The sequence below is a fragment of the Pteropus medius genome, unplaced genomic scaffold (assembly GCF_902729225.1).
Source record: "Pteropus medius unplaced genomic scaffold, Ma_sr-lr_union100, whole genome shotgun sequence".
Classification (NCBI taxonomy): Eukaryota; Metazoa; Chordata; class Mammalia; order Chiroptera; family Pteropodidae; genus Pteropus; species Pteropus medius.
The window spans coordinates 10,875,600-10,885,464 of record NW_024344240.1 but is presented as its reverse complement, the minus strand read 5'-3'; the positions used below and the strand labels follow the sequence as shown (position 1 = coordinate 10,885,464).

At 33.9% G+C, this 9,865-nt stretch overlaps 1 pseudogene; it reads right to left on the bottom strand.

The window, feature by feature from the left end:
- Positions 1-221: 221 nt before the first annotated feature.
- LOC120607591 (uncharacterized) lies at positions 222-337 on the bottom strand (annotated as a pseudogene).
- Between the last annotated feature and the right edge of the window lie 9,528 nt (positions 338-9,865).

The window sequence follows — 9,865 nt, the reverse complement described above, 5'->3', positions numbered from 1 at the left end:
ATGTGTTTTGACCTGATTTTTTAAGTAATGCACTGTGAAGTGTTAATACAAGCCTCATAGAGCATACAGAGTTGAGAAAATTAAGACTAAGATATTAACTTTTGTCTGTAAATTTCATAAGGCATATAGGATTGTAATTTTAAAATCCTTTTTTATTTTGAATCTAGAAAACAAAACACAAAAATTTATTTTTTCTTTCTTTTTTAAATTATTATTATTTATGCCTATAGCACCTGGTCTTCCTTGGTGGTCTCCCATCCAAGTACTAACCAGGCCTGACTCTACTTAGCTTCTGAGATCAGACATCAGGCTTGTTCAGGGTGGCATGGCCATAGACCATGGACTGTGACTCCACTGGGGCATGAACCCAGGACCTTCTGTGTGTAAAGCAGACATGCTAACCACTACACTATGGAACTACATCCCAAAAGTTTCTTTATACAAGATTTCTTACAATGACTATGCATTTGCAGTGCCTATACATATTAAGTATATTACTCCATTATGACCTTGGTTTCACGAGAATTTTGTCAAATATATCCCTGTAAAAGAAATGATAAATTCTTATTTAACTCATGAAATAAATGTATTGACATAAATATTGAGAAGACTCAATAAAAACATCTGTTTTTGAATTCTGAGAGGTCAGTGAGAATTGGATATTATTTTTAACATGTTTCATTTCAGTTTACAAAAACAGTCTACTAAATATAAGATTAGAGACAGATTAATAAGAAAGAAAAAAGCTTCCTCATAAATCCATCAAAAAAGTAGATTTCTAGAAAGAGCATTAACAGTATGTCAAAAGAAATAACCACAATTTAATATGCTTCGTTAGTGTAATTGATTGTATGTAATTAATTCCTGTTATTTTGGATCTGTTTTCTTGAAATCTTCTGTTTCTGGATAAAATGATTCCTGGAAATTATAATTCAGTTCTCTGAGCTGTCTGAAAATGGTCTGAGCAATGTCTACTTAAACTTCAAAGCCTGGAACCATGAACCTATTTCTAAAAGGATTACTTGGTATAGATCTCTCAATGAGTCTCTGAGACTGACTCATTTTTTTTGCATGTAGTGTATAATAGAGCCATCATGAAAACATAAGAAAAAAAAGAAATTATCAGCTGATAAGACTGATGAATGGAAGTAGATAATTTATTAGAGTAACCAAAAATATTAGAATGAGGAAAGGTCACCAAATGGTCAGGCCATGAAACTAGATTCTCATTCATTGAAGCTGCAAACAGCATAAGAATAGACACAAAGATAAATGGAGTCCAGAAATAAACTCAAAATGACCAATTTTTAGTTTGCCTTTGCAAAAATAATTTTTTGCCTGTGACAAGATAATTCAAAGGTGAAAACATTATATTTTCAATAAATGGTGCTTGACCAATAGAATAACCATATTAAAAAAAAAAAAAGAAAGAAACTTGACCTATATAAAACTTGAAATGATTCATGGACCTAAATGTAAAAGCTTAAAACAGAGGAGAATCTTTGTCACTTTGGCTTAGGCAAAGGTTATATAGATATGCCAACAAAAGCATGATTCAAAAAAAGAAAACGTTGATAAATTCTGCTTTATCAAAATTAAAAATTTTGTTCTTTGGAAAGCATCATTAAGAAAATGAAAACACAAGCCACAGACTGGGAGAAAGTATTTGCTGATCATATATCTGACAAAGGATTTGTGTCCAATATATATAAAATACTCTTACAACTCAGTGAAAATGAAAAACTCAATTAAAAATGGGGCAAGAATTTGAATAGACACATCACCAAAGAAGATATATAGATGACAATAGACACATAAAAAGATGCCCAGTATAATTAGTCATTAGGGAAATTCATATTAAAATCACACCTACTAGAATGGCTAAAATCTAAAATAGATAATACCAAAGGTTGATGAGTATTTAGAGAAACTGAAACTCCCCGTCAGTAACTATGAGAAGTCTGAGATTTTATCCTATTTGCAAGCTAACACACTAGTCTTCTGTATTTTGTGGAATCTGGCATAAGACACAAGACTCCTGACTCTGAGGCAAAGAACAGTTTATTACTTATAATTATAGCAGTAGCCAGAGTATAATATTCTTGTACCAGTTCCCTAATCGCTAATTCCCACAAGGTGATGCAGTGAGGGCCAGGTGGATGCTGTGCGTGCTGTGGGCTTTTCAGTCACAGATAAAGAGCTCTAAGTTTAGGGAATCTGAATCTTCTGTAATGGATTGCAAGCAAATCTGCTGACCGTTACCCCAGTGGGAGACATTATCTTTATTATACTAGACAGTAAATGAACATGCTCTTGGCTTTTTCAAGGCTGTTCACTATGCAAACATACTTTGAAAAAGATAGTCTGAAACAAAAGAGCAGTTAATTCCTCTTTTTGCAATATGTGTGGAAACAGGAAAGGCACATGAGAATTGCCTCTTAGCACACTTAAACATTATTTGTGAGAATATCAAGTGGTACAGACACTTTGGAAAAGTTTGACAGTTTTTAAAAAGTTAAATATACGCTTAAAAACATAGTTTGGTGAGTCTATTCCAAGGTATCTATGGAAAAAAAAAAAAAGAAAGGAAGAAATCCCTACAAAGATTGGTATGAGAGTATTTATAGAAGCATTATTTATAATAGCCCCAAATTATACCTTAATAAAACTGTTTTCTTTTTTTATAGCATGGAAAGAAAAAATATGCAGCAGTGTGTCTATAAAGTTTCAGGTTTTTAGTTTTCTCCTGTGTGGCAACAAGCCATTTTCTTTCCTTCACTCTGCTTAGTAAGGGCATGCTGTTGATGCCAGTCACCACCTCAGCCTTGGGTTTAAGGCACTTAGCCTTGTAATGGTCCTCAGCCCTCACTATGATTCAGAATTACCTGGAAAACTTTTAAATACTGCTAGCACAGAAGCAAGACTTTGATTTTGATTCAGTCAGCTTGAGCACAATATTCTTTTGTTTGCTAGTTCCCCAGTTAATTCTCATAGGCAGCCAAAGTTGAGAAAAGTACACTACAGTACTTTTCTAGAATAATTTTGAAGCTGTTTTAGGAGTCCGTGTTGCTGGCACCGTGGTCACAGCCAGCCCCTAGTGAAATTATTGGAAAGCAACTGAGGGGGTTTTCTCTACCTAAACACTAAAGCTGTAATTCTCAGCACAGGGTAGCGGTTGGGGAGTTTTCCCAGATATGCGTGCTTGCACAGTCACTGTCCCCCTATTCCATGCTGGGAATTCCCGCACTATTTCTCATCTCTCTCCACCCAGATTTCACAGACACACAGTGCTGGGTGGTACCTTTGGGGGAAAAAAAACCCAAACAGAGAGAAATTAACATAGTGTCTTTGATTAGAATATGTACAAAATGTACTTTGTGTCCTGAAAAATGGACATGGATACTTCACATTAACTTTTATTTCAAATTTTATTTTCTTTATTAAAATATCAAGTTATAGATACTTTGATACTTATTTTAATGAAATGAAATTTCAAAGATGTATAAATAAAAAGTTAAGATTTGCTCCGCACTCTCCATTCCTTTGCCTTTGTAGGACCTAGGTTCTTTCCTATCACATAAACATTAAAAATCATATATAAATGGTGTGTTACTGTTATCGCTCTCCTTAAATTCATCTAAATAATTTATGATCAATGCATATTTTTCCCTGATATATATAGATATATCTCTCTATATGTATATCTTTTCTTTAAATAATTACATAATAAAATGATTGTACCAAATTATATTCATGTATGTTATCTTTGATTGAAATTTGAATGTTTCCTGGTTTTTGCCATTACAAATATATTACATTAAATGTTACTAGATAAATGGCCTTAGATACTGGTACTTCGGTACTTTTATTTTTATTGGATAGACTTCCCCAAATGGGATTATTTAATCAAAAGCTATGTATTTAATTTATAGATATTGCCAAATATTTTTTGAAGGATTATAGCAGCTTGCACTGGATGTTATTGTATCTTTAATTTTTTTTTTGCCAACTAGCACAAGGCTTAAGATAATTATTTTATTAATGGTTTGTAAATTTGTGCATTTTCATTTTCATTTTCCTTGACTGCTAGAGAGGATAATTAATTAAAAATTAAAAATTAAAGATTTTTAATTTTTCAATTACAGTTCACATACAATAGTACATTAGTTTCAGGTATATAACATAGTGATTAGACATTTATATAACTTACAAAGTGATTACTCCCAATAAATCTAGTACCCATCCGACACCATACATAGTTATTACAATTTTATTGACTATATCCCTTATGCTATACTTTACATCCCTACAACCATTTTGTAACCACCAATTTGTACTTCTTAATCCTTTCTGCTTTTTCACTCACCCACCAACCCCCTCCCATCCATTAACCATCAAAATGTTCTGTGTCTTTGAGTTCGTTTCTGTTTTGTTTGTTCATTTATTTTGTTCTTTAGATTCCATATAGAAGTGACATTGTATGGCATTTTTCTTTCTCTGTCTGATTTACTCCACTCAGCACAATGCCCTCTAGAACCATCCATGTTGTTGCAGATGGCAAGATTTCATTCTTTTTTATGGCTGAATAGCAGATGTGTGTGTGTGTGTGTGTGTGTGTGTGTGTGTGTGTACCACATCTTCTTTATCCATTCATCCATTGATGGACTCCCAGGTGGCCTTTGCATGTTGGCTACTGTAAATAACATTGCAATGAAGATGTGGGTGCACGTGTCCCTTCCAAGTAGTGTTTTGGGTTTCTTTGGATAAATATGCAGAAATAAGAATACTGGGTCCTTTGTCTTTTACTATAGTCTTTGTTTTAAAGTATATTTTGTCTGGTACTAGTATTGCTACCCAGCTATTTTTGTTTATTTCCATTTATGAAACATCTTTTTCCATCTCTTTACTTTTAGTCCGTGTGTGTCTTTCGATCTGAGGTGAGTCTCTTGTAGACAGCATATGTAAGGGTCTTTTTTTCTTATATATTTAGCTACTCTATGTTTTTTATTGGAGTATTTAATCCATTTCCATTTAAAGTAATTATTCATAGAAATGTAGTTATTGCCATTTTTTTATTCATATTTTTAATCTTTTTTTCTTCTTAAATAAGTTTCTTTAACATTTCTTGCAATGCTGGTTTGGTTGTGGTGAAAACCTTTAGCTTTTTCTTGTATGGGAAGCTCTTTATCTGTCCTTCGATTCTAAATGACAGCTTTTCTGGGTAGAGTAATCTTGGTTGTATGTCCTTGCTTTTCATCATTTTGAATATTTCATGCCAGTCTCTTTTGGCCTGCAAAGTTTCTGCTGAGAAATCAGCTGACAATCTTATGGGAGCTCTCTTGTGGGTAACTAACTGCTTTGCTCTTGCTGCTTTTAAGATTCTTTCTTTGTCTTAACCTTTGGTATTTAATTATGATAAGTCTTGGTGTGGGCCTTTTTGGGTTGATCTTCTTTGGGACTTTCTGCACTTCTTGGGCTTGTATGTCTATTTCCTTCACCAGGTTAGAAAAGTTTTTTGTTATTATTTCAAATAGGTTTTCAATTCCTTGCTCTCTCTCTTCTCCATCTAGTGTTCCTATGATGTGAATGTTTGTATGTTTGACGTTGTCTCAGAGACCCTTTAAACTATCTTCATTTTTTGGGGGGGGCGGATTCTTTTTTCTTTTTGCTGTTCTGATTAGGTGTTTTCTGCTACCTTATCTTTCAAATTGCTGATTCGGTCCTCTGTTTCATGTAATACATTGTTGATTCCCTATAATGTCTTCTTCATTTCAGTTATTGTAGTTTTCACTTCTGACCAGTTCTTTTTTTATGTTTTTTTTTTTAATCTCCATTTTTATGTTTCCTATCTCTTTCTTGAACTTCTCACTGTGATCATTGAACATGTTTATAACCATGAACTCTGTATCCGGTAGGCTGCTTGTCTTTATTTTTAGTTCTTTTTCTGGATCTTCATTCTGTTCTTTCTTTTGAGACATATTTCTTTGTCTCCCTATTTTGGCTGACTCCCTATTTGTTTCTACTTATTAGGTAGAGTTGTTATGTCTCTCAGTCTTACTAGAATGGTTTTATATAGTAGATGTCTTATGGGGCTCAGTGGCACAGTTTCCTTGGTCACCTGAGCCAGGTGCTCAAGGTATGTCCCTTTTGTGAGATGTAGTTGAACCTTGGTTGCTGTGTGCATGTCAGTAGGAGGGATTGACTCTCAGGCTGATTGGTTGTGATAACTGAGTGTGATACAATGGAGGAGCTGTAGTGCAGGGGCTGATACTACGAAGCAGGATTAGCTTTAGCAGGGCTCTGGTGCCTGCCCAGTTTACCATTTGGGTGTGTCATTTGTGGAGGTGGTGCTCTGGTGTTGTCTGAAGCAGATTCTGAACCCTCTTGGAAGGGGTTCTTTTGCAAGCCAATGTCATCTGCTGCCTTTGCCCTGTTTGGGGCCTATTGGTATGAGCTACAAAGTGATCTGCAGATGGTTGATACTTGTGCTGAGCTTTGAAGTGCCTCGAAGAGGCTAAGCTGTGAACTGAGGCTGGCTGCCACTTGTGGTGGGCTTGAGACTGCTTACCAAGATGTACGGGGCATGCCTATGTCAGATGCTAGTTGTCTGCGGTTTGTGAAACTTTGAGATATTTTAGGAAAGTCTGCAGCATGAGCCAAGACAAGCCGTTTGTATGCAAAACATACTGGAAGAAGCTCAGGCAATCCCTCAAGTTGTGTGGGGCAGTATCTCAGGTAATCCCCAGGGCAGGGCCACCAGTGTTAGCCAGATTGATGGAGACCCAGAAATGGTGCCCACCTGTGTCTTCACCCTGGATGAGGGGAGGGCTCAACAAAGAAATGATGGATTCTTCCAGCACTTCTGTCTAGGAGAAAGCTGCCCCTTCAGCCCTCGCCCTGAAGCCAGACAATTCAGTTCCTCTCCATATGTTTCTGGCAACTTTCAAGCTGCTGCCCCTAGCATTGGAGCACAGAGTGAGTTGCTCAGTGAGTAAGTTTGTTCATGGGCCCTTTAAGAGTAACACCTGGAGCTCCAGCAGACCTCTGACTCACTCAGCCACAATCTCTGCTGGTTTTCACAGGCAGTTGTCCAGACTTCTCTCCCTGGCACTGGAACTCTGGTCTGGGGAGCCTGGTGTTAGGCTGAGATCCCTCACTCCTCAGAGGGAAGCTCCACAGCTGAGATATCCCTCCTGATTTTTAATTACCACATGCGGTAACTCATGTGGTAATGTTCTGTGACTCAGCCCCTCCTACCAGCTCAATGTGGCTTCTTTTGTATATATTTAGTTGTAGGACTTTTGTTCGGCTAGACTTCAGGTGATTCTGTTATTGTAGTTGTAACTGTTCTGTAGTTGTAATTTTGAGGTGGTCATGAGAGTAGGCAAGCACAGAGTTTACCTACTCTACCATCTTGACCGGGAAGTATAAGGATGAACAGCTTTTTTATGCTTATTAACTATTTGGATTTCTTTAAATTTCCTTACCATAAAACTTTTCTTATTTTTCTTTTAGGTTCCTTTTCTTTTTCTTACCAATTTATAAAAACTTTGGTATATTAGGAAATTTATGTCTTAACCTATAGTATCTATTGCCATATTTGGGTGCAAAGACTTCCTTTGACTGTTTATGGTGTTTTCCTTTTAGGACAATGTATGTACAATTAAATATGACTACCTTTTCCCTTATGACTTCAACTCTCCTGTCTAGTTGTAGAAGATCTTTGCCATCAAGAGATATGAAATTCTTCAAAATATTATTCTAGTGTTTACATGAATTCAGAAATCATATTTAAAGCTTTAAAATTGCACTTTAATTTACTTTTGTAGATGGTATGAGGTAGAGGTTCAACTTTGTTTTCTTCCAGAAATGTGACTAATTATGTCTGTGTGCAGTGTTATCAAACTCTTTATTCCCCACTTGAATAAAATGTCATGTTTGTCATTTAATAAATTCCTAATACACTTTTTTGTATGTTCTACTCTCTACCCTGATCTTTTTGTCTTGTCTTGTGCTTACCTCAAACCTTCTCAATTACTGTGATTTAATATTAATATTTTTTCAATATTCACTTCTTATGACACTGAACTGCATTTTTAATTCTGAAAGAAGATACATATGCTTATTTTAATTGAATTATTATTATAGTTGAAGTCATTATGTAACATTTAAAGTGTTTCTAAGTGCTTCTGTTTTTCTATACTAGATCATTATTCAAATATATGAATGTCCTTTTAAAGTTAAATTACTCTTTAAAGCCAGCAGAGGGAGTACAAGGCACTGTTTTACTAGTGAGAAATGAAAAATCATTTTAAAATATGTTCTTTTGCTGATTTATGGAACAAACTTAAGAATTCAAAATATTTATTACATCAAATATTGTTATTGATATAAGTTTATAACTACATCATCAAAACTTGCCAAAAGATTTATAGGCCTCCCATAAGCCACAGAATTTAGAGAAGAAACTAAATTTCCTTTGGAATGAGGAGAATTTGGAGCACGAATTCATTTATAGGATGCAGATAACATAAAATTGAAATAATGTAAAGGGTATAGTAAATATGATTCTGACTTATTTGTGAAAATTAAATTCAGGAAAAATTCAGAGAAAATGACGGTTGAATAGTTAAATGTTCATTATTTTGTATCTTATTTTTGAGCACATCGATACAGTTTTCTACTGTTAGAATGTACATTATAAACAATGAAAGTCTTGAATAAATAGAACTAAACATTTTTGAAGCACTTATTTTTTTAAAGTATAAAAAGTTAGAAAACAACAGAAACATGAAAAGCTAAAATGTGGTTAACATTTTAGTAGAAATTATAAATGGGCTAATTTATATTGGATATTTTGAAAAAACTGTGTTATTCCAAAGGAAGTTTTTGTCTAAAGCCTGCTGCTGTTTGTTATTTATAAATATCAGAACGATGGAGACTGCTATGAGGCAAAAAATTTTTCACCGAACCTCTTAGTAGCAGTAATTCAATCAAGCAAAGGTTACAAAAGCCCTGTGGGCCACTTGTTATGTGATAGCAGAGGCTGACCTGATTTTGTTGTATCAAATATTTTTTAAGCCAGGAAGCTTAGTGTTAAATTTAATGCTCGATCAGGGTAATTCTATTACTCTGAGTTTGATATATCCATTTCATTTTGGTTCCACATATTGTGTTCTGTTTGTTGTCAGTATATATTATCTGTTGGTAAAAAAAAAAGTATATATATTTATAATTGTACGTGTATATATTTGTGTACGTATATACACATTATATATATTTTACACAAGACAATAAATTATAAGTAAAATTAAATATTTAAAGGCATAATGTATTAGGATAATCTAAAGTTTTATTTTAAAACTAGTGTTCTTCAAATATATGCACTTTAAAGTACAGCCAGAATTAAATTTTGAAATAAATTTTCAGAGTGATGTAATTTAACTATCATTGCTGAATTTTCCATGCTTTCATTTTCAAAATATTTTACCTAAGGTGAGCATTTGAGCTTTGAATTTTGCAAGAGACACAAATTTAACTACTTTTAAGTTTCTAGTCATCTTTCATGACTCTTATAAAATATACTCAATTTAAAATAGATTTATAAAACAACTAGAAAAAATACTTGATTATCCATCTTTACCTGGAGAGAAAAAATTGAGCACTACTTCAAAGTGAATTATAAAGAAAAGGATGGATATATTTTACTACATAAATGTAAAAATATTTCTGCATGTCAAAATAAACATAATTAAACTTAAAAGGAATGCTCCAAATGGCAAAAAACACATTTATACCATATTTTAAATATTACAGACTACATAATAAACTTTCTCAGTTCAATATTTTTTAAAAGCATACTTTT